Below are 23,568 nucleotides of genomic sequence, written 5' to 3' on the forward strand. Positions count from 1 at the left end.
GGGCTGGGAGGACAGGGCAGTTCCGTGTCAGAGGACTGGAGGCGGCTGTCTGTCCTTCGGTGCTCACCAGTGTCCCACACTCAGCCACTCTGTCCTCCCAGCCACACCACCTGCTCTGCCACTACCACTAAAGCAAGCAGCAGGGCTTTGTTCGGGCTCACACCACGCCGAGACAGCCCGGCTAAGTGTAACCACTGCACCACAAGGCTCTTTCAACTACCAGGAACTAGCAGGGAGGGGGGTGTGACCTACCCCTACTCTTCCCACCATCACTCTCCTCCACGTTCAGGCTCCCCCCCCCCCCATTTATGATACAACCTTTGCTAGTTAGTGTTTTGTCAACTTAACACAAACGAGGGAAGAGGGTCCTCAACGCAGAAACCTCCCTCATCATGACCTGTGGGAATGGGCATATCCTCGATTAATGACCCATGTAAGAGATGGGCAGTGCCACCCCTGGGCAGGTGCTCCTGAGAGGGATAAGAAAGGTAACCAAACATGAGCCTAGTCAGTAAGCAGCCTTCCTCCCTGGTCTCTGCTTCAGTTCCCGCCTTGAGTTCCTGCCCTGACTTCCCTTGAAGATGGATTGTGATGTGGAAGTATAAACCAAATAAACCCTTTCTTCCCCTAGCTTGCAAGGGGCCGTGGTGTTCATCACAGGTATAGAACCCAAACTGGGGCCTAACTCTTGATATTGCCCCAAGGCACAGGCTCAGGGACGACACCCATACACATAGTACCTAGACGTGCATCACCAGTTCCTGGTTTTTAGAGGAGGCAGGCTGCTGTTGACGACAGCCTGGTAACCAACGGGAGGCAAGACTCCAGATGTGCATGAAGCAGATGGCCAGTCACTGAGAGAGACTGCCTTGTAAGACCCCCCCTCCAGGTAGTCAAGGGTAACATAGACTCAGGGGACCAGGCAGAGCCGGCAGGAAAGGGCAAAGAGAAGCAGCTCTCTGCAGGAGAAAGGTGGGGAGCTGAGCAGGAAAAGCCTGGACACCTGAGAAAGGGCCACAGCAATGTGAGGGTTTGTGAAATGGGAAGGGGTGGAGGTCAGTGCTGGAGGGACTGCCATATTAGCAATGCCCAGTCCCTGTTACCCACACAGTACAGAAGCCCTCTGTGTTCTCGGGTGGCCCTGAGGATGAGGTCTGAGGACTTCGCCTGGGGAGAAACTTAGGTAGGGTCTCCACCTAGCTGGAGACAAAGATCTAGAGCAGGCTGATGGAGACAAGGACCTAGAGCAGGCTGGAGTGTATGAGAGGGCATGCGTGGCTGCTCGGTGGTATCCCCACCCTCAGACTCAAGTCCTCAGCGCACACAGTGGCTGAAGGGAGCACCCGCATGAAGCAGCTGCCATGCATCACCAGATCCAGGCAACTGTTCCCTTTCACATTAGGTCCTTTGTGTCACAGTGTCCAAAAAACACAACAGAAACAAACTTCAGGAAGGTAAGTTTACTTCGACTTGTGCTTTCAAAGACTTTCCGGCCCGTCGGTGTCCAAAAAACCGTGCCACTAGCAGGTAACAAGCATTCACAACAGCCTGAGGAAGGCACTTCAGCCCAAACTGTAACACCTTACTGTGGAACAAGCCTGAATTTGTAGACTTTTAGACAGACCTCACTCCCCTTTCGGGGCCATCGAGCAAACACTGTAACTTCTGCACCTTAGGTCTCCACTCTGCAAAGCAGGTGTAAAACCCCATTGTAACGAGACTGCTAGGCACCACAGGACATAGTGTGTGGGCCCAGTGGGTCCTTGGCAAGAGTGCTGTTTCTGTGCTGGTGAGTGGGGAAGGGTCCCAGTGCACTGGATCTCCTCTTACTGCTTCCCCGCCCCCACAGCTCACCCACAGTCACACAGCTAACCAGGATTCGAGTTTGATCCCAATCTGTGGGACTACAAAGCTGGAATCTGCCTCAGCTTCTCACAGCCCCGTTTGAACACAGGGGAACATTCCAGCAGCTTTCAGAACACTTCCTTCTAAAGTGTTTCATAGGAGTCCATATGTTGCTCACCCAAAGATGTGTGTGAACACACATGCAACTTGGTTTGACGATATTGTTACCACGATTACTATTTTCCAGAGAGAACCTTCCACCAAGGCCTACACACACACACACACACACACACACACACACACACACACACACACACACACACACACACACCTACCTCAAACAAGTTTGAATAGACGTTTACATGTAGTTGTGCTACTTGAGACAAAAAATTGCCCATTATATAAATTCTATGACATGGCAACTACTTTCTTAAAAGAATATGTTTATTTGCGTTTATTGTGTGGCATTCATCAGTTGCTTGTATTCTTCAAATTATTTTAAAAAGAAAAGATTATCAAATGAAAGGGAAGGGGTGTGTGTGTGTGTGTGTGTGTGTGTGTGTGTGTGTGTGTGTGTGTGTGTGGTGTAATCCCAGATATTAAAAAGCCCTCTTAATTTATTTAGACAACACCCAAGAGATGCACAGCTTCTGGCTTTTCTTCCCCTCTTCAGACTCTGAGGTGAACCCAGTGACTGTTGTTGGACGAGACACTGAGACTCACAGGATTCATTTCTCTTATGAGGATGAGACATCAGAAGCTCACAGCGGGGCTGGAGGTGGTTCAGGCAGTAATGCGTCTACTATGCAAGCCTGAGGCCCTGAGTTCAGATCTCCGGTACCCACAGAAAGGCTGAATGTCTTTACCCCTGGGGTAGAGGTGGTAGGATCCACTGGGGCTCATTGGCTGGATAGTCTAGTCAAATCTATGAGCACCAGGTCCAGGTCCAGCCTCTTTTTAGACCCTGTCTCAAAAAATAAGATGGAGACCAATAAAGGAAGACACCCAACATTGATTGATGTCTGGCTTCATTGTACGTGTGCACACACATATACCTAGACATAGATATGCACACACACACACACACACACACACACACACACACACACACACACACACAGTATATACAAGAGTTTGTCAGAGCCAAACAGAACCAGACCCAAGGCTTGGAGGCTCTGGACTCCAAGTCCAGTGCTCTCTATAACAATAGGTGGAGGGTAGCCATTTCCAGGCTAAGTGTGAGCTACAGCCGAACTCTTCATTCGCTTTGTAATGATGTTATATTTCCAGGCCTGCTAGGGACCCCAGGCTCAGAGCTTGGCCCCCTTCGTGTTACAAGTCTTTAGACAGAAAAAGTGAGAAGGCTCCCAAATGCCCAGGAAGCTCAGCCTATGCTACAGCTCTGGCCCAAGCAACCTTCACCCGGCCGGCCGGGCCCTGCTTTCTCACAGGGTGTGCTGGCAGAGCCTCAGAGGTCACTGCTCCCCTTGGCTCCGCGGCTGGCTTTCTCAGCAAGAAACCTTTGGAAAGAAGCCTCAAACAACAGCAAAAAAGCCCTTTGACGAGCAATACCACAGTCCGGAGGAGTGGAGACGGCCCTCCACCTTCACCTGTTGCCGGCCAGTTCACAAAGACCTCGGGAGGGGCCCGGAGACTCTTCCTGACTACGCCAAGTCCAGGCTGTTGGACCCCACGAGATGGAAAAGCCAAGATGATGTTTGTGGGGACCAAGGTGGGTTGAGCAGATAACATGGAGAGGCTAGAGAAAACCAGGAAGCCATGAGAGGCAGAAGTCCCGTGGGCTGGCTATTTGCTGAGGTGTATGTGGCGCTTCAGTCCCTTGTCAGGGAAAGAATGACTGTGGCCACGAATGCAACTGACCGAATCCATCACAGATCCCTGCCTCTACCTCAGGCAAGTGAGCTGTGCTTCCAACCCACTCCCCACGCCCACCCCGCCTGTGCCTGTGGTGCGGCAAGGGTTCCTGGGGTTTTGCTGGAAGGTGCTGCTCTCTCTGGTAGTCCTTCCCTTGACTCCTCACCAGGAGGCAGGCTGGAAGTATCCGGAAGTTGGAGTCTCTGGGAGCATCCTTTTGTGTGGCACTGAAATTGGTGACTAACAAGTGAGCTTCCCCTGCCAGGTGGGATGATTGAAGTGTGTTTTATACAGTTGCTTACAGAATCCCCAAAGGACTGGGCCCCAGCGGCCCCTCGAGGGGAACTCACTTCTGTTCATCCATAAAGTATTGGCCCTCGAATCCTTCATCAGGGATCTGCTGTTGGAATTGGCCCACTGAAGCAGAGCAGGCCGATACAGGATGAGTGAATAAATGCCAAGTGCAGAACAGTGTGTATGAAGCTACTACATGTTAAGGGATTTGATAAAGGACAAATATCAGTCCTGGCTGCCAGGCTGACTAGGGACTTGAACACAGCCATGTGGTTGTGTTCAGACATGCCTGTCCCTAACCCCTATGACAAGTTGCCTCCTCTGATTCTTGTACCTGGGAGGGATCTGGATGTTGAGCCCTCTAGCCTCCCTGGGTTAGAACCTCTAAGAGATGGCCTCTTTTCTTCTCTTTGCATCAAGCCCTCAGTCATTTCATGTGGGGTCCACAGGGGCATTCTGTTTGAGCCGAGCCAACGACTCAGCCCCATTCCCATAATTCCTATGGGTGCCTGTTAAACCTGCTTGGAGTCACAGCCGCAAGCAGAGCCTGCTCCACTGGCAGGGTCCCTGAATGTCAGGAAGCAGGTGGCCCAGCCTGCTCCCCAGGAGGCTGCACACACTTGGCCAGCCTGAAAGCAATCTGTCCCAACAGTAGAGATGGCCGTGTGGGGGCGGGGTGGGTGGCAGGGAGCCATACCTAGCAGTATCTCTGGGCCCAGGCCCCATGAAAGTGGTAGTTAACTCCAAATCTGTCTCCCCACTCCAAATCGAAGCTCTGTTAGTTCATCAAGAGAGCCCAGTCCTGAGGTCACAGCGGTGGGGGGTGGGCAGGATCTGGAACCTTTCACCATTAGCCAGAGTCTGTTGCTGCATTAGGCATCTATGCCTGTGTTGGATGGTATCTAGCTGTTTTTCTGGAGCTGCCCCCTTCTCTCTTACTCACACTCCGATGCACACTCTGCATCTCAAAGGAGAGTCTCTCCCTTCACACCCCTGCCCTTCTCCCTGGACTTCCAGATGAGTCCAGCACTCTTGCCTCCCTAACTCCCCACTCTCACAGAGATGAACACAAGAGTCACCCTGAAGGGATGGGAAGTGCTAGGGACAGAAGTGGCTACTAGAAGAACTTGGAAAAGGTTCTGGAAAGTTCTCAAAGCAATACGTTTCAGCAAACCAAAGGAGGCCATAGAGTACCAGGTGCAAAGCCAAGAGATGGCCGTACCACTTGTCAGCCCCTTTGGCTCCACACCCTGCAACGTCTCACAGGCCCAATACGATCACCTGGAAATAATGTCCCCATGTGCAGACTGTCCAGTCACAGTCAGCTAATGACAAGCCTAATGTTTGAAGGGCTGGTGACTCAGTCGTCCCAAGGAGCCTTGAATGTTCACTTCAGCACTCTCCTGCTAATGCCATTGCCAAGCTGGTTTCAGCTGCCCTTGTGGCTGGTTAGGACCAGGGGACAGATCTGGCCAATGTACCAGAGCTGAGTGGTATGTACCATCTCCTGCTGAAGCATGGAGTGCCTGCTGGCATTACCACCATCCTCTTCTCATTCTGTAGTGACTTCAATGCCACCTACATGGTTCAGAAGAACAGCCATATACAGGCCACGGTCACCATCTCAAGCACCACAAAAAGCAGAGATGGAGGCCAGGCCAGCAATACACCTCTTCCTGTTACAGCCCTTTGTTGTTGCCTAAGATTATTCCCCTCCTGTGAGCAACCATGTTCCCAAACCTTTTAACCCACCTGTCCCCAAGGTGCCTAAGTGATATATGCAAGATGAAAGGAGGGATTCTCAGAAGGTGCCCTGAGCAAGGATGGTCAAAAGCATACGTGGGTGGGGTGTGTGTGTGTGCGGGAGGTGGTCCAAATTTAAAGATCCTTACTAGAGCTCTGGAGGTCACAGGAAGAAGTATCACACAGTGGCTGAGCCCATAGATTGAAGAACCAAGTTGAACTAATCTCAAATCCCAGCCATGCTGCTGACTCCATGTTTTTTTTCAGAGCCTTATTCTCCCACCTATAAAATGGGAACAATAGCTAAAGCCCCCAGTGAAAAGAGATGATGCTGTGTGGTCTAGCTCTGACTCATAGGAGCAGTCTCACAGTGTCTATACCAGGCAGATATCACTGTTAAGATCACCTAGAGCAACAGTCTTCATGGGAAAGAGGCGTAGGTGCAGCCTGGACCGTCCCCTCCCAAGCAGCCTGAGGAAGCTTCCCCAGACAGGACAGTGGACATAGCCCCCACTCTGCAAACCTCAGACCTGGCCCAATTCACATCCAAAGAGGAATCAGGGTCAGCTGGGCAAAATGCAACCTACAGAACCCAAGAGCATTTATCTGAAAGTCCAAAGTGTTTTAGAAGAAGAGCCGTGGCTGGGGTGATTTTGGAAGCTGTCCATCAGGCCAGCTTCTCATCAGCACAGGTGGTCTTGGTACCCAGTTACAATGGGAAGCAAAGTGGATGGGGGAAGACTGGCAGATAACGGCTGGGGGACTAGACATCACCTTGGCTGTCCTGCAACAGGGACAGGGCTACCATAGGAATAACCACCGGGAAATACACAGCCCTAGTGAGGTAAGAAAGGAAGAAAACAACTGGACACCCAACCTCGTCACATTGTCTCCCATCCCTAAACTACAGTGGGAAGGTGCCAGTGTTTGCTGTGTGCTGGCTGCAGTGCCAAGTGTTTTACCCAGATTATCTCACTGATGGTCCACTGCAGTCTGATGGGAGATCTTGCTAATTCCATTTGATAGAAAATGGAAGACACCAGAAGCTGTGTGACAACCTAAAGTCACGTAACTGACAAGCAGGGTAGACAGCATTTATACCCAAGTACTCTAATCGCCATGCAGTGGTTTTTCTAAGCAAATAAAGAGCCTGAGGTTCAGAAAGGGCAGTGACTTAGCTGAGGCCACACAGCCTCATCTATGATGTAGATCAAGCCTCCTAATCCCTGGTTCTCTGATTTGTCTACTCTACCGCAACTAATTTCTGGGTGTACACACAAACCTTCCACTCAGGAGCCTGTTTCTGCTTACGTCCGACCCAGAGTCTAGGCTAGAGAGAGCAGGATAATCAGGGCCCCGGAGTCTAAAGCTAGAGAGAGTGGGATAATCAGGACCCTGCTGAAAGCCTGGCTGTGTCAGCTGCAGACCCGAGGCTCACCATCTCATTCTGTTTTTCTTTGTAAAAAAAAAACAAAAAAAAAAAAACAAAAAACAAACAAACAAAAAAAAACTTGTGATCGGCCCTACTCCATCAGATGGAACACTGACATTACTCCAAGGTGCCAGCCTGTGGGGCAGGAGGAACCCAAACTGGCATGTTTGCCTGAGAGCATCGGGTTACAGAGACCCTGATCAGTTGGCATCATCTGTTCCCTGGGACCAAGTGTGGGGTTCTGAGCTCTCTCTGTGGGGTCCCAGCTGAGCTCAAACAATAGTTCCTGATCTCCCTTCTCAGTGGCTGATGAAATGGGCCAGAAGAGCAGCTCTCTGGAAAGGGGGGGGGGGGGGGGGCTGCTAAAGTGTGCAGTCCAGCCTCAGGCCCTGGCTTTTCCCAGGGAATGGGGACTGACAGGCAACCAGAGACAGACACCTGCACTGGCTGTGTGACATTCCTAGCAGGGACGGTCACAACATTACCCTCTCTCTGCTCCCAAACTTCCCCCAAACACCAGTGTGTGGTATTGGTCCACACAAGCTGAATGACTACCCCTGGGTGTGAGCCCACTGGGTTCTAGTACCAGAGGCCAGCAAGAGGAGGCCAAACAGCTTGGAGAAGAACCTCTTGCTGGACTAGAGGCAGCGTCCAGCATGGCTGTCCAGATCACCAAAAGGCTTCCCTGGATTTAAGTCACAAGGCCCCTCCATCTCCAGAGCTATTTACAGACAGGGAAGCAGGGTCACAGGGGAAGGGTCTCATCCAAGGCCTCACTGATAAACTGGCTGGCTGGATTTCAAATCTGCTCTTTTCCCTGTACCAGCCCCTCCCACAACCCAACCCCCCCAATCCCTTGACTCCAAACCCAAACAGCCCTGAGCCCAGAGCACTGAAACGTCATTTAGTTAAGTAGGGAGCTATTTCCAAGCTGGTGTGGAAGTTATTAAAAGGTTGGGGTTCTTTCTGGATTCATACCAAGATGTCCTACAAGCACGCCCAGAGGTCCACTTCTACAACATTCCCTGGAGCACTCGTGATTGATTGGCATTTTGGATTTGGGGTTAGGAAAGACAAAGAAATGGGCCCAGGCTTGGATTATTGCTAAGTCGGAGACTGGGGATTTACCTGGAGTCAGAGACTGGGCATTTAGCAGGAGCAGAGACATGAGCAGCCCTAGAGGGTGGAGAGCCTGTGCTCTCTTCAGTGTGGGGGTTGGGGTGAGTAGGGAGTAGAGAGGGAAGACAGCACCCCAAATCCGCAGGCCTTAGAGTGGGGGACAGGCTAATACCCGGGTTCCAAGGGAGAGGGTATCCTACCAGGCTTCCAGCACACACACACACACACACAGTCACTAAAATAAAACAAACCAAACACTTCTTTTGTTTTCTGGCTCCTGGAATGCCTTAAAGACAGATCCAGAGACAAGGGCTTCCCCACCCTTTCCTTTGCCTCTTTGCCTCAGCCTTGTGATTCCACAGAAGCCAGGATGAAGTCTGTCAGCTCTGCCATTCCACACAGAACCCAGGCTGAAGGCTGATCTCACTGACAGAAACTTTGTCCTGCACCGAAGCACTGGCTACATCTAATAAACACACACGGCTTTTACCCATGCTGAAGGCAGGACCCCATCTGTCTCTTGAGGACTGAGGGATCACCTCATTTCCATCACCTTGCAGGGGTTTGTGGGGCAGCTGGGATGGTGAGCACGAATTCCTAGCAAGGACACGTGAAAACTTCCAGTCACTCTGAAGCCATGGTCTCTGGTGAGCTCATCGGTACTCTCTCGGGGTAGAGAGAAGAGAGACAGACGAGTTTAGAGAGAAAGATGAGGCATCAGCCCCCCAGAGTCCCCTCGATATGAACAGCCCTTCACACAACCAAGATGACACTTTCTACAGACTCCGGAAGTCAGCATGTCCCTTCCCACAGGGACGATACAGGAATCTAAGAGTATGGGAAGGAAGACAAGTTTTCACCAATACTTGGGAGGTGATTAGACAGATGTGTGTGGAACCCAGGAGATGAGGTGCTCTCCGTAATGGCTGGGGACTGTGACCCTTCTGATGGAACTACAGAAATTCCTAAGGAACCCCACCACTCACCCAATGTACCTGTGCCCAGAAAGAGGATGAGTCCTGCCCACCACGCCCAGAGATCTGCCAGGACCAGGACAAAGGGAGCCACTTTTACAAAAAGGGTTGGGTTTCAGTAACTTCAAGTAAATCCCAACCAATGTTCTATCCCATTGTTTCCATGCCAGCTCGCTGTCCATGTAAAGTTTCTTTTGTTTTTGTTTTTCTGGGTGTAAACTGTTCACTCATCCTTGCCAGCAGAACATGAAAAATCATCTCATCACACTGATCCATCTGGTCGTCGCAGAGGCACCCCACCCTCCGCCCGATTCGCTGGGGCAAGGTGGGGCGCTCCTCCAGACAGACCCCGCGCGTTGCAGTGGTGCATGCATCTGCCGAGCTGCGGTCTGTAAAGATCCTGGGCTGGTCTGGGAAGCCGATCGGGCCAAGGAAGTGCTCCCCCTGGCGAGGCAACTATCCCAGCGTAAGCAGGACGCTGATCCCGCGCGCACCCACCACGGCCAGCCACGCTGGGAACCCGCGGCCACCACACCCCACATCTGGCCACTGGACCCGCCCGGCAGCCTCCTAGGTCTCCGCATCCACAGAGCTGCACACCTTCCCTCTCAGGGAATGATAGCCCGGGTGCGGAAGCAAATTCAGGCGCGCTCTCCTGGCCGGCCACCAGGGTCCCAAGAAGGCGACGTGCGCTCGGTGCCCCAGCACAGCCGGCGATCCGCCGCGCCCAAGCCCTGTTCCAGGTCTCCAATGGAGACCTGTCCGCGCTCCGGGTCACCTGGAAGCACCCCTTCCCTCCCGGCACATCACCGGCCGACACTCCGGACCTGAGAGTCCCACCTGCCGCCCTTTTGTCGCCTGAGCCCCAGGGATCTACAGGCGCAGAATGGCTGCACCTGACCCGGGCGAAGTCCGCGACCCGGGGCGTGCTCGGGGTCACACGAGGAGGCGCAGTCCCCTCCTCCAGGGGAGTCAAAGCAGAACTTAGTGGCCGCTTCCCCGAGCGTCCTGAAACCCACACTGGTCCGAGATCTCCCCTGGAACGCGCGGGGTCCCTGCGCCAGTACGCACAGAGGGGTACAGTGGTCCAGTCCTACCTGGCAGAGGCCCGGCCACGGGGGAAAGTTTCCCCGGGCGCAGAGTGCGCTCGCAACTTGCGGGGCGCCGGCAATCCTGCACGGTGGCACTGGGCTAGGCGACGAGGAGCGGCGACGCCCGCTGGGGGCCCGGGGCCGAGAGGCCTGGCGCTGCTGGGCTTCGGAATAGCTCGGAGCTGTGTCCGCCTGCAGCCTGCAGCCCCTGAGACGCCGGCGGCAGCTGCAGCCGCTCGCCCGCCACCGCCGCCGGCCACACCTCCCGCCACCCTCCGGCCCGCCCTCCCGCTCCCTCCGCCCTAGCCTCCGCCCCTCGGTCTCCTGTCGCCACTACTGCCGCCGCGGTGCTGACGCGTCTGTAGGCTAACCTGGTCCTTGCCTCCCCACTGTGTCTCTCTCACCCGGTCCTAGCGCGTGGTCTCTAGAGTCGAGCTTTCCCCCATGGCCCCTGTACCCCTAAGCCTTCTCCCCATGCTCGCTCGTTGTTGGAATTTAGGAGATTGCTGGAGGAGGGCGAGGGTGGCACCCCAGACTAGGACATTTATTCCTGGGGAGCTTTCTCGGTGTCACCAGCACCCTTGGGTGTGACTGCACGGCTGAGATGTGGGATCCTCCACTGAGACGTTGCCCCTTGGTGTTCCACTCACTGCCAGGGAAGTCTCTGATGGGAACCTGGGCGGCAGGCACTGTTAAGGCTCCTTGCTGGTGACTGCCTCTGGCCTGGTGAACCTTCCCAACTCCATCAGCTGTAAACCACGGCACTGCTAAGGACCAGACCTGAGGCTCTCATCCCACCCACTTCCCCACCCTGCACAGGGCACAGCTAACCTACGCCACACGGGGATGGGGGGGGGGGGGGACGACATACAAAATTCACGAGCAGGCATATAAGAATCACAACCTAACAGAAACTGCCATGAGAGGACTCAGATTGCAACTCCTGTTGCCTCACTGGCAGCAACTATCAGTGTCCAGCTTTGACACTTCCACTGGAACAGTCTTGTGTGGACACACACACACACACACACACACACACACACACACACACACACGAGTTAAACTACACTCTGAAAGAGACCTCAGACTTCTTGGCCCACTGATCTCACTCAGGACAGACACAGACAGCCTTGGATGTGAAAGCTAGTGCAGTCAGAATACAAGACTGAGTTTTGAAGAGCAAACAAAAAGCCTTGGCCTATCCTTGCCCACAGTCCAAGAAGTAAAATGTCTAAGGTCTCTCAGGGCTAGAACCACTTCACAGAGTCGAGAGAGAGGCCAAGGCGGGTTTGCTAAAGGGGCATGCAGCTTGAGAACAGGTCTGGATTCTGCTCTTCAGTGGGCCTGCACAGGTATGGAATTCTGTCACTATATAGACACCTCTCCAGCTTCCCACACAGGGTCAAGGGGAGGCCGACCCCTCTAGCTGAGAACCCCTGCAGGCCCTGAACTCAAGGATGCTTCTGTAAAGGATTGCTGGCGTGGGCCTCCTGGGACCACAGAGAGAGGCACCACAGAAACTCTGTGAGAATCAAGCCTTGAGTGAGGGCCTGGGCTTGACCAGAGTGGGAGGCTTTGGATGATTTAGCTCTGGTAAGAGCTGGCAGAATGGCGTGAGGAAGACGGCACTGGTTGGGGACCAGTAAGATGGCTCACTGGCTAAAGGTGTGTGCCACCAGGACCGAGAACCTGAGTTGCACCCCAGAACCAACTTAGTAGATGAAGACAGCACAGGCTGGCTGCACAACTCACACCCAAGGGGGACAGTGATCCCAGCTCTAGGCCTCAGTCTCCTGCCTCCTGCAGAACGTGGACCTGGCCGGGCCCCAGGGTGAAGGCTGCCTGCTTAATGGCTTTCTTGAAATCAGCACTTATTTTATATTTTGTTTTACTTAAACGAGTTTGTTTTTAAACAGTGATATGTTATACCACAGCCATAAATGGAAAAGCAGCGTCGGGTTGCTATAAATAGAGGGCCATCATAAAACAAATACAGTGTGAAATAAAACGGTGTCATTAAACTGCAACAATGGATCTTCAGTCACAATAAAAGAGAGTGTAACAAGATCCCACTGGCTCTTTTTCCTGAGAAGGGCTGATCACTCCCAGGCTTATTCCCTCCTGAAGATCAGCGAGGGGCAGAAAGAACCCAAAGCAACCGACTTGGGATGCCCTCACATCAGGAAATGTGATACCTATATAGCTGAGGCAGAAAAATACTCTTTTCTCCCCCCAAATAGGGAACCCTGAAAGTTTAGTCTCAGGAGACGTAAAGCCACACTCCGTTGCTGTGAGAGCTAGTCCCCTGCTCACAAAGTGATCTCCATCTTAATGCTTCTGTGTGTAAAGTTCAACAAACAACCTGAGGAATCCCTTTAACTATTTTATCAAGAGAACAAGAAAATTCCCAGAACTGTGGGAGTTTATCCGGAGTTTCCCGGTAGGCAAAGAAATTTTCCAAGGAGATAGAATGGGGAGGAGAGACAGGCCAGGAGTGAGGTGGAAGGGATAGCCAGCCTTGACCTAGTGGAGCTCAGGTTAGCTTAGACCCAGGAGCAGTCTGGCTCAGAAGGTTCTAGATTCTTCATTGCCCACTCCAAAGAAACCTTGTGGAGAATTCACTGTAGTCAGGCTGTTTCATTGTCTAGATGGGGATGTTGAGAAAGCATGACAGGCTGGACAGATGGGGAGACCGGTGATGACCTGAGCCTCCTGACTCCTAGGCCAGGACCTCTTAACTCCCTGTTTTAGGGAAGGGCGTGATAGTTAATATTGTCAATTTTATAGACTCTAGAATCATCTAGGTCTTAGGTTCTAGGAGATGAATCTCTGGTTATGTCTATGAGGGAGCTTCTAAATTGGGTTCATTGAAGTGGGAAGATCTGTCTTAACTGTGGGCAGCTTCATCCTATGGGCTGGGATTCTTATTATTATTCAGAATAAGAAGAAAGAGATCTGAGCACCGACATTCATCTCTCTCTGCTTCCTGATGGTAGATGAACATGACCAGAGGCCACACCTTCCCCACCATGTCTTCTGTGATGGACTGTCCCTTCAAACTATGAACCCTGTTTCCTCAAGCTGCTGCTGTCATGGCAACAGGGGAGTAATACAGGAAATGTGGGAGACATGGATTTTGAAAATACTCACCTCTCTCCCAAGGAGTTCTTCAAGGTTCTTTTCTCTGACACTCACAATAAGAAAAAAACCAAAATGTCCCATTGGCCTAAAAGTCTCAAGTCTGTCAGAATCAGCTTGGGCTAGACAACTCAGGTGCTGGGGCTCAGGTCCTGGACATGGTACAGCTGGAGCAAACATCTGCAGTGACATCCTACACTAAGAGCCCTGAACCAGCAGCCAGCAGCTTGCAGCCTGGAGCTCTGCCCTCACCAGGCCTCAGTGCTCCCAACTGGCAGATGACGCCCCAGATATGAGCATGGGTTCTGAGTGGGCTGTCAGGCCCTGCTCCAGTACCCCGGGAATCATGAAAAAGGGCAGAAATGCCACCTCCTTCTTCCAGTTCAACTAGGTCCCTTAGTCATTGGCTCTGTGCCATGGTAATCCACTTCAGCTGGAAAAGAGCATGTGTCCTTTTACAAAGAAAGGGTTTGAAAGCATAGGAAAAAATGGCCAGTGACTCCAGCTTTGTTACATTAGGGCCACGAGACAGCAAACTTCTTACTCGGGAGTGCTGTCTTGGGTCTCCAGCACCCTCAGTGGAGGCTGCCCTCAGACATTTGCTTAGAGAATCCCAACTGTGCTGCCTGGAAGATGTCACTTAAAGGCTCTGATCTCTCTCTCTCTCTCTCTCTCTCTCTCTCTCTCTCTCTCTCTCTCTCTCTCTCTCTCTCTCTCTCTTTCTTCTCTCCTTGTGTGTGTGGGGCAGGGCGCACACACCCCAGCACACTCATGGCTGTCTCAGGACTACTTTGTGTGCTCAGTTCTCTCCTACCTTTACATGGTTCCAAGGATCAAACTCAAGCTGTCAGGCTTCCTTCACTAACATTTTACTCCTACCGGCCCAAACCACCCGATCTTCCCAAAGACACCGTGGTGACCACCCTCCTGGCACTGACGATGGGAGGCTCTCAGGGAAATCTTTGTCACATGGTACACACTAGGTAAAGCTAAGCCTGGAGGACACCTGACAGCGTGGGTTGACCTCACCCCCACCCCCAGGTGTTTGACCTTCCAATCTAATCTAGCTTTCCCAAGACAGTCTGCACTTGAAAATTTTAATCATTGCCTCCTTTTCTCCTCCAAATTGTCTCCTTTTATGTGTCATTTGCAGTCACTTCCCAAAACATTGGCAGTTCATTAAATGTACACCCAAGAGTGATTGCATTTGTTTATCTTTCCAAAGCCTCTCACAAAAAATGAATCCCTGGGTCCCAAGAACATGCTCTGAGTTTGGAGGGTTGTACTATTGTGTTTTCAGGTCCTGGAGCAATTGTCAACCCTAGGCTTTCTCCTCTTCTCCCGATGCACTGCTCCGGACAGCCCAGCCAAGTCTTGGAGACTTTAGCACAAGTCCCCCAGGGCCCACTGCCTCCTCTACCCCAGGAATACTGCTGAAGAGAAGGTATATTTGGATGCACTTGTGCACTCACTCATGTGCGCGCGCGCACGCACACACACTCACACACACACACACACACAGAGATGCTGCAGGAGAGGGGCAGGGGTCTGGAGCCTCTGCTGGGAAGGGGCAGCATCCAGTTTCTTCTTGTACTTTGTGGCTAAACTTTCTAGAAAGCAAGCCTGAGAACGGCGTGGAGAATTCCTACCCAGGATTGCCTGCTGCACTTCTGCCCACCTCCACTGTCTCTTTTAACTTTGAGCAAACAATGTGATATCATGAATAGCTTCCTTCTGCCCATGCTCGGTGGGAAAATTGTACATATTCAGGTTCAAAACCTTCATTCATGAGCTGTGTGCCTTCAGTCATGCTGTTTTGCCTCTCTGTTCTCTTCATTCCTTGTCTTTTAACATGAGGAGTGCCTGTGGTGTTCCAGACACTGGTAAGATATTTAGCTGTCTTCCTGCTCACTTAAACCCCCTCACAGTCCGTGGGGCAGGGGCAGTCAGGAAGTCCATTGTTTCAAAGGGAAACACATGGAGACCTACCTAGAGTTCCCCAGCAAATCAAGCATAGGGCTCCAACTCTCCCTTTAATTACATCAAGATCAGCCAGGGACTAGTTTGTGCATTCTTCTGAGCCAACGAGGGCTGCCTATGGGGAAGCTAAATGACCCCACAGGAAGCACATGGGGGCTCAGAGGACTAGGGATTAGGTGCTGGACTGGTAACAAAACCAGTCATCACTGTTCATGGTATGGAAGCCTGCTCAGGCCCTGGGTGTCTGGCAGCAGCTGGAAGCAGAGCGGGCCACCTGGGTTCTGGCAAAGCTTCCTCCATGTCACAGCGACACAGGCCCTTCCAGTAGAAAGGACTCTGTCACTACCCTGGTTGTCCAGGCAGCTCAGACTGGAGTCTCTCCTCACTCAATCCAGCTGCTCCCCCTTGTGTTATAAGCTACACTCTGTCCCCTAAAGCCATGTTGGAGTCCTGGTCCTGGGGACTGGGCCTTATTTGGAAATAAGGTCTCTACAGACGGTGAAGTTCGGATAAGGCCCTAACCCAGTGTCCCTGTCCAAAGGGGAGTGATGGACACAGAGACAGACATATGACAGCAAGCCAAGGGGCACTCAGGACAGCTGTGTACCAGGGGCCAGCCAGAGGCCAGGAGGAAGCCACCCAAGCGAGGTAAAACCTGAGGTGACTGGCCTTCTGTGTCACTGAAGTGGTAGCTCTTTGCTAGGACAGTTTAAGAAAGCATCTTACCCCTCATACCTCACCCACTGAACCTTCATACCCCTCCCACACCCCCTGAGCCTCTACACCCCTCCCACACCCACTGAGCCCCTACACCCCTCCCACACCCATTGAGCCCCTACACCCCTCCCACACCCACTGAGCGTCTACACTCCCCCTCCACATTTCCAGGCAACAAGACTCAAAAGAAACATTCACTTGGGGCCTCACTGAATCTGTGTCAGGGTCCCTGGAACAGATGTACAAAACAAGGGGAACCCAAAGATAGTTCTAGCCCTGGAAATGGTTATCCAGGTCACAGTGCCAGAAGCTTGGTCAAAGAAGTGCTAGAAGAATCGTGGCTATCATCCCCATTCCATCAGAGGGCAGAGTCACCAGACAAATGCCCCTAGTTAAGTAGCAGAGCTGGGATTTATCCTAGACCCTGGTGTACCTGGTCATGTCTCCTTGCTGTCTTGGCCTTGTTGCCTCTGCTCTGTTCCAGAGAAGCTCTCAGATATGGGAAGAAATCCAGCCCCCCTCTGGTGGGTGCAAGGGACTGAGTCCCACTATGGAGCTCACAGAGTCCCTGGATGGGGAAACCAGGATGACAGGGTGCCCTGGTGCATGTGTGTGCTTGCATGTGTGCATATCCATGTCTAGGATCCCCATGTGATGGTTCAAGTCTGTGTGTTGTGTATCTGGGCACATGTATGTCCCCAGGTGTTGGTGCAGCTCTATGCGTGTCTGTACATGTCTAGACACATGTGTCCCTGTGTGATGGTGCTCGTCTGTGTGTGTATCCATCCCACCTAATGGCATCTTTGTTTTCTGCAGAGAGGCGGATTCTCTTGCTAAGAGAATGTTCTGATCTTGCCTGACTCACTTAATGGGAACAGCAGGTTCACACACCAACTGTGGACCTCCCCCCCAGAGCCTTTCACCTCAAACACCCCCATCTTACTCATGGCCAGCAACCAGCTTTGCTTTGACAGGACATGTTTGTCACAGCGCAGCCTGCTGACCCCCAATGATGTCTTCCAAATAGGATGCAAGATCATGTGGGAAGAAAAGCAAGGGATCCAGGCTCTAGGCAGAGAGGAACAAGCAGAGATTGTTTATAATGGACCACCCATGATTTTGACCAGAAGAGAAGCATCCCAGGTCAGAGTGGGTAAGTGGTTTGGCCAAGGTTGTTTCTCATGGACAGCAGGCCAAGCGCTGCACCCATGGCTGCAAATGCCCACTTCAGCCCTAGTTTTCCTTTCTTCCTGGCTTTTCTCCAGCTCTGCAACTGTCCACCAATTCCCTACTTTTCATCTCAAACATGTAAAACTCTAACAAACTACAGACAGGCTTCTGTCTGACTGTTCCCCGGCGACAGAGCAGCAGAAGCCAATTACAAGGTAGATAAGCATCCTCGTGAGAGCGCCTTGCAAATGCCCGTCCAGTGCAAACAGCTGAGCTCCATAAAGCTTCACAGAATGTTTGCTTAGTGCCTTGGTTGTTAAGAATCCAGCCTTTGCTGTGAGACCCTGAGACCCTTCAGTTACAGCACAGCGCACCACAGCTCATATCTGCGCATGCATGAACCAGCTGCTTGGCAACAGCCTCATTCCAAGGTCCATTCACAGTGCCTGGCTCCTAGAAGGGACTCAAAAGAACATTTAGTGAATAAAAACATAAAACAAGTGGGACTGAAGATGTTGCTCAGTTGGGAGAGTGCTTGCCTAGCATGAATGAGGCCCTGGGTTAAATCCTAGCATAAATCAGGCATGGTGGTGCATGTCTATAATTCTAGCACCCAGGAGATGGAGGCAGGGGGATCAAAAGTTCCAGGTCTTGACTTCAGAGGGAGTTAGAAGTCAGCCTGGGCTACATAAGACCATGCCTCAAAAAATAAAATAATAAAGCAAATGAGCAATAAATATTAGTATTAGTAAAATGGAATTAAGAGGTTACAAGCTTTCAAGTTGGTGGGAACTAAGTAGAATATGCTCTTCACAAACAACATTCTACAAAGCACCTGATATCAAAGTCATCAGTCTACATCCTAAGGCTCAAACTTGAGATGTAAATCCATTAGAGTGGCCTTAAGGGTGCAGTTCAGTGGCAAGCTCTCACCTAACATGCAAAAGGCCCTGGGTTTGCCCTCTTTTGCTAAATTAAAAAAAAATAACTGGGTATGTAGAGGAGTGGATGGATAGGTAGATGAGTGGATGGGTGGATAGATGGATGGATGGGTGAGTAAATGTATGGATGGGTGGGTAAGTGGATGGGTGTGGGGGTGGTTAGGTGAGTGGACAGATTAGTGAATAGATTGAGGGATGAGTGGTAGGTAGGTAGATGTATGGATGGATGTGTACATGACAGTTTGGTGATAGATTGATGAAGAGTGGGTGGATGAGTGGGTAGATGAACTGAATGGATAGATGGATAGTAGATAAATGGTTTGATGAGTCTATGACTGGATTGGAGGATGGTGGATAGATGGATGGGTAGGTGGCGGTGGAAGATAGATAAATGGGCAGATGGTGGGTGGGTAGGTGGATAGATGGATGGGTGGATGGATTTCTTTGTCTGTTCCTTTGGCTCTTTCTGTCTTTCTATGTCTATCTCTCTTTGTGTTTCTGTCTCTGTCTTTTGGTGTGTCTATCTCGGTCTATCTCCATGTCTGTCTACCTCTCTTTCTCTGACTCACTGTCTCTGTCTCTCTGTGTCTGTTTCTGTCTGCCTCTACTTCTCTTCCCTCTCTCTATTCCTTGTTCTCTTCCTCCTGTCTCTTTCTCCTATTTTCACTCTCCTTTTTTAAAATTACTTATTTTTATTTTATGTGCATTGATGTTTTGCCATGGGTGTCGGGTTGACCAGAATCAAAATTAAAGACAGTTGTGAGCTGCCATGTGAGTGTTGGGAATTGAACCAGGTCCTCTGGAAGAGCAGTCAGTGCCCTTAACCACTGAGACATCTCTCCAGCCCTTCACTCTCCTTTCTTTCCTGGCTTTCAGAGAGGGTTGGGGCCTGGAGACCCCATAATGCATAAATTACAAGGTCATTGTGCCACTTCTGAGCCAGAGTCTGTCACATGGATGATCCCCTTTTCTGATAACACAGTGGCTGTGGGACCCGCAGACCTCTGTGGGCCTGGTTCTTTTCTGCATGCAGGAGGTGGAATGATTGCCATAGTTATGGTGGTTCTCAGAGATCACGATGGAAGTCTAGTATCGATGGTATGAACCAGTCCCAGTCAGGACCCAAAACATCTCTGAGGACCCTGGGACCTGGACCTCTAAACAGGCCTGCCTCCCCCTCACCTGCCATAACCTGGAGAGGGCCACCCAGCTTCTTAAGGGACTTGGATGATGGCTTCTTTGAAAAGATGTTAGACCCATGGCAAGCTCATCCTGTTGGACCTATAACCAGGATGAACTTAGCCAAGTGTAGGAGGGGCCTGGGACAAAGTGCTGGCCTCTTACTAATAGACATTTTATCCAACATTATCATGATTTGTGATGCTCAGGTAACAGTGGAGAGGACTCTGGACAACCCGATCTCCTCTGTCATGGACATCTGAAAGGCTTCCAGAGCAGAGGATAGCAGGGGACTTTAGGGGTCCATCGGGACAGGGGAGAGATGACTGACCAGCATTTAAGGCAATGAGACAGTTTGTGGAAAGATCCTAGTTGGAGAAGGGTGTGATGGGATGATCATAAATGCTTTGGAAGCTATAACCCTAGTGCCTACTTCATCATTCAGCAGAATAGCTGTTAAACAAATGCTTTGTGAATGAATGGATGGATGAATGAACAAGTGAATGAGATTCTGGAGACTCCATGGAGGCCAGAGACCCAAGGGCAATGAATGGCTGTGCAGGAAAAGCTGGGAGAGGGGGGTAACTTGTAAACACACAGTGAATGCCTGAGAACGTGTGAGGGTCGCTGTTCTGAAGCCTGTGAAGTTCAAGAACCTGGTGCTGGTGTGTGGCCTTCACGCTGTCATCTGTACTGGAAAGGGGTAGAGCAAGAGGATTCAGGTGGTGAACAGGAGGCCAGCTCTGTTTCAGGCCTTCGGATAACAATCTTCAAATGCTTAGCTACACCTTTAATTGATATACACCTGACTGCACATTTCTGGGGCGCCATGTGATCCTCTGGAACCCGATGCAATCTGTCCTAATCTCATCATGTGATTGGCATTTCTTAGGCTAGGCTAGGGTCTTTTGTAATAATATCCATCCACCACTCATGGGGACAGTCCTTCATGATCTAACACGTCTCATGGGCCCCCTACTCTAGAGCTGCTGCCTCTGGGACTGAGTTTCTACACCAGCAGGGTGTGTAAATACACACCTGTGATTCCAGCATCTGGGAGATAGAGACAGGAGGATGGAGAGCTGGAGGCTAGCCTGGGCTACAGAGAGAGACCCTGTCAAAAAAAAAAAAAAAAAAAAAAAAAAAAAAAGCTCCTATCACAGGAACTTTGAGGGAATCCAAGTCCCAGCAGACAGGTTTCCTAGAGACTTCCCTCTCAAGAGAAAGGCTCTGGGGCCTGATGGCTTGACCTCTCAGGCTTTTGTGCATTCATTGTTTGGCTTGTTGGCTTGTTCTTTGAAGAACATGCCAGCTGGCTGGGGATACTTCAGTTGGTAGAGCGCACGTGTTAAGGCTTGATTCTGGAGGACAGTCACTGTAGTCCACAGGCACATGTGCCTCTGGACAACTCAAGACATACAGGAAAGGAGATGGGTTATTTCAGGAGAAATGCAAAGGGACTTGGAGGAATGCCAGACCTCATCTGTGGCCTGGCTTCGAGAAGGCAAAAGACCAGAGAAGAGGCAACTGGATGGCTGTGCCATTTACACAATATTAACCTCACCCAAGGTCCTAATGCTGGCTTTTTTGGATCATGTGCCCTTGGTTGACAGACACTCATGTAGACTGAGGGCTTCCAGTCTCACTGTTGCTGGTGCCTTTCAAATGTCAGTGTCTGGAATCTCCACCTCCACCTCACTGGCCTAGGCTGGATTTCATCCCCAGCACCTTGTATACCAGCCATGGTGGTATACACCTATAAGCCCAGCACTAGGGAAGTAGAGGCAGGAAGATCAGAAGCTTAAGGTCATCCTTAGCTACATAGGGAGTCAGAAACCAGCCCGGGACATGTCTCAAACAAAACAAACAAACAAAAACACCACCCCCAGTGGAAGGCATAATGATAACTTGAACAAACCTGTGCCCTGACACCACCAAAGTCACTCTTGCCCTCCCGGAAACTGCCACTCCAACCCTTGAACTTCAGTCCACAGCACCAAGCCACTGCTCCTCCATCTGCATCCAATTCCTAAATACATTTCCAGTGTCTGCTGTCTGGATGCTTCTGTTCAGAGAGGACAGAGACTTGGCCAAGCTGTGATCTGGGCTGATGTGCTGATGACAGGGAGAGATGAGATGTGCTGTAGCTGGTGATGGGCCAGAGGCAGCACTCAGCACTTCACAGCCCTGTTAGGTCTCTACCAGAAGACAGAGCAAGGACTTGCCTCTCCCCTGCTGTATCGCCAGGGTAACTGAGACTCAGCTCCATGCCCTGGGTCCCTTGAGATGCCTCTGAGGTCCCAGTTCTGATCAAGTCAACTTCTGGCTCCTCTGAGTCCAAGTTGCCTCTATGAGATGCTATCTTCTTTGCTCAGGCCCCTTCCCCAAGTCCTTGCTTCCTGTGACAGACTAGGTTGACAACGAATTTCAGAAGACTGGGCTTAGGTGCCATCTAAAACTGTCAGGGCCAATGAAAGCCTGAGCCAATCCAGAGAGCTGAGACTTCCTGCCATAGGAGGAACAGCACACTCACTCACTTACTGTCTGATTAAGTCTCAGGCCAATCCCTTGAGCCTGGAAGTGGGGCTCCTCTAGCCTGCCTCCATCTCTGGGCGCTATGCAAAGAAAAGTCCTGATTCCAAGAGACCCAAACAGACAAGATGTTTCATTTTCTTTTGAGGGGCATGGGGTGGGGTGGGCAAGATGCCTTACCACTGAGTTATCCTCAACTCCTAATGAAAGTTTTAAATGAGATATTGTAGTAAGCTTTCTTGTAAGACTATCTTTGAACTGCCAGCCTGAAAATAATGACCCAGAGACTAATTATTAATCATGAAAGCTTGGCCTTAGCTTAGGCTTTTCCCCAATTAGCTCTTATAACTTAATTAAATGATATTTTTTAATCTATATTCTGCCATGTGGCTCTGTTACCTCTTCTTAGTACAGCACATTCACCTTGCTCTGAGTCTGGCTAGAGACCCCTTTCTTCTTCCCAGAGTTTTCTCTCTGCATAGAAATCCTGCCTATACCTCCTGCCTAGCTATTGGCCGTTCAGCTTTTTTTTTTTTACACCAATCACAGCAATATACCTTCACACACTGTACGACTATCCCACAAAATTTCCTCCTTTTTGTCTAAATAAAAGAAAAAGTTTTAACTCTAATACCTTAAAATTATATACAATAAGAACAATTATCAAGTAAGAATTACATTCATAATGTCCAATCCATTTGTATATGAAAAATTTGGAGAAATTACTCTATTATCTATCTTATCTTGATAAATGCAAAGTTTTATACCTAAACCATTTTTCATCATAACTCGTATTACCATCCTAAAAATATCTATTTAGACCTTAAAACATCTTCTTAGATAAACAACTTAGGCTTTTTATGTTTCTCAACCTTATAAACTTTAATCTCTTATGTAAGTTTAGTTTCTGAATTTGATAACAAGGAAAACTGTAAAACTATAGCTATCTCATCTTCAACTTCATCAGAGACCTGGGAAGGATATAATATTATCTAAGTAAACAGAAAGTACAAAACAAACAACTTCCAAAACTATAAAAATTACAGAAACAGCTGGCTGCCTGGACAGTCACCCAAGGTTCCTCTGCAACTTTGAGGCATCCATCTTTGGCCTATGGGCCTAGAATATTTGACAGACTTTTCTGTGAAGCAAGAATATTAAAGGACTGTCCTACCTTGTCTTGGCAAAGTCCAGCAGTTGCCTTCTTTTGTGTCCTGCTTATCCAGTTTCAACAGTGTATGGTCAGCAGTCAAGACAAGGGCAGTTTCTTGCCCAGATGGCTAAAGATTAAAAACTTTGCCACACTGAAAGTAAACTCCATATGGAGGTTCTTCAAAGCCCATCATCCTTTCTGAAATAGATTGGTATTGCCAGGAGCAGACGTGTCTCACTCTCACGAAAAGGCTTATGTTTTTAAAACATCTTAAATGCCATATTCAGTAGGTCTCTGAAGTGTTTAAAGACCACCTATCTATCTAAAATATATCTGTTTGACCTTGAAAACATATCTAACATGACTCTAAGTTTGATTATTATTG

At 50.4% G+C, this 23,568-nt stretch overlaps 1 protein-coding gene across 2 annotated transcripts in view; it reads right to left on the reverse strand.

The window, feature by feature from the left end:
* Window positions 1-10,606, reverse strand: part of Tspan18 (tetraspanin 18) — a 139,869-nt gene extending 129,263 nt beyond the window's left edge. For both annotated transcript variants that reach the window (XM_052724480.1, XM_052724479.1), the window contains exon 1: window positions 10,380-10,606. The gene's annotated coding sequence lies outside the window, so the exon portion shown is untranslated. The remainder of the gene's footprint in view (window positions 1-10,379) is intronic.
* Between the last annotated feature and the right edge of the window lie 12,962 nt (window positions 10,607-23,568).

The sequence above is a fragment of the Peromyscus californicus genome, unplaced genomic scaffold (assembly GCF_007827085.1).
Source record: "Peromyscus californicus insignis strain IS unplaced genomic scaffold, ASM782708v3 Scaffold_7__1_contigs__length_154581171, whole genome shotgun sequence".
Classification (NCBI taxonomy): domain Eukaryota; kingdom Metazoa; phylum Chordata; class Mammalia; order Rodentia; family Cricetidae; genus Peromyscus; species Peromyscus californicus.